At 42.2% G+C, this 1,716-nt stretch overlaps 1 protein-coding gene across 1 annotated transcript in view; it reads right to left on the bottom strand.

Annotated features, from left to right (window-relative positions):
- LOC102483808 (multidrug resistance protein 1) overlaps window positions 1-1,716 on the bottom strand; it is a gene marked incomplete in the record, with an annotated part of 79,478 nt that overhangs the window by 49,133 nt on the left and 28,629 nt on the right.

Raw genomic sequence — 1,716 nt, 5'->3', positions numbered from 1 at the left:
CGTGCCCAAGATCCCGAGAGGAGAATGGAGGAGAAGGGATTGCAGCGTGACCATCTCCCCTGGGGGGTGATTCTCGCTTTCTGTCTCTATGTCTCTCTCTGTCTGTCTGGCGAGCGCACGTGCCCTATAGCGAAAATCTCTCAAAAAAATGCTTAATAAATCAAATAGTAACTTTTTCAAGTTTAAACACTAACATAAGCATTTTTTTTAGAGGTTTTTGCCATAGGGAGCGTGCACTCGCCAGACAGACAGAGAGAGACAGAAAGACAGGAAGCAAGAAATCACCCACCAGGGGGGATGGCCACGCCGCAATCAGTTGTCCTCCATTCTCCTCTCAGGATTTTGGGCATGAACGCACACGCACCCGGTGTGAGTTTTAAGCCACCGCGTACAGGATGCGAACCACGGTCGACTACATAGGAGTTCAGCGACATAGCCATTACACTAACTGCTGGTCCCGACATAAGCATGTTCTAAAATCAGACCTTTAATCATCTAGAAATGTTGGATTAATGTTTTGTTGCTCAGTCTTCATATTTTAAAAAAGTAAAAACTTTTGGACTTTGCAAAGTAATTAATTTTAGGATTAAATGTAGACATTCCAAATTGAAATATAGTATCCCACTATTTCCTTTTTTTTTCTTGGAAAGGTTTTTGCTATAGGATACGTGCGCTCACCAGAAAGACAGAAAGAGTGGTTACAACACTGAACTCCCACATGGCCAACCATGGTTTAAGTACTAGACCTGGCAGCTTGAAACTCACGCCAGGCATATGTACGTGTGTGTCCGAAGTCTCAAGAGGGGCATGGAGGAGAAGGAATTTCAGCGTGGCCATTCCCTCTGGTGATGAGTTCTTACTTTCTCTCTCTGCTCTGGTGAGCACATGCCCCATACAACAAAAAATATCTCTTAAAAAAAATGAAATACAACAATGCAGAAACTTTAAAATGGCTGTGTAATAAGCAGATCATCTCGGATGCTACCATTCACAATTCATTACTCAATCAATCAGGAATTTTGGTAAACAAATCTCCCCCTATTACAATAATTTACAATACATTTATCAAGAAAGGTGTAATTAGAACAATGAATTTTAGTTAATATGTAACTCAGTAATAGTGATTTAAGTGCTAATGATACATAACAGTTATCTTAAAAAAAAAACTTTTTTTTTTTTTTTGGAGAGGTTTTTGCAATAGGGCACGTGCGCTCGCCAGACAGAGAGAAACAGAGAGGCAGAACGCGTGAAACCCCTCCCCAGGGGGGATGGCCACTCCGCAATCCCTTCTCTTCTATTCTCCTCTTGGGATCTTGGGCATGCACGCACACGCGCCCGGCGTGAGTTTTAAGCCACCGGGTCCGGGACTTGAACCGCGTTTGACTACGTGGGAATCCAGCGACATAGCCATTACGCTAACTGCTGGTCCCCCCCCAAAAAAACTTTTTAATAAGTAAAAATTACACTTTAAGAATCAGTTAACATATTTTAAACCATTAATGTATATATACCCCAAAATATTTATATTTAAGCATATATATAAAATGATTACCACTCTGTTTCATTTTCCCTAATATAAAAAACAATGACTCTCCGGGACCAGTAGTTAGCATAATGGCTATGTTGCTGGACTCCCATGTAGTTGACCGCAGTTTGCGTCCCGGACCCGGTGGCTTAAAACTCATGCCAGGTGCGTGTGCGTGCGTGCCCAAGATC

Source organism: Tupaia chinensis, unplaced genomic scaffold, assembly GCF_000334495.1.
Source record: "Tupaia chinensis unplaced genomic scaffold, TupChi_1.0 Scaffold148587_1, whole genome shotgun sequence".
NCBI lineage: Eukaryota > Metazoa > Chordata > Mammalia > Scandentia > Tupaiidae > Tupaia > Tupaia belangeri.
Note: the sequence above shows the minus strand (reverse complement) of the source record. Positions and strands in the feature narration are given on the sequence as shown.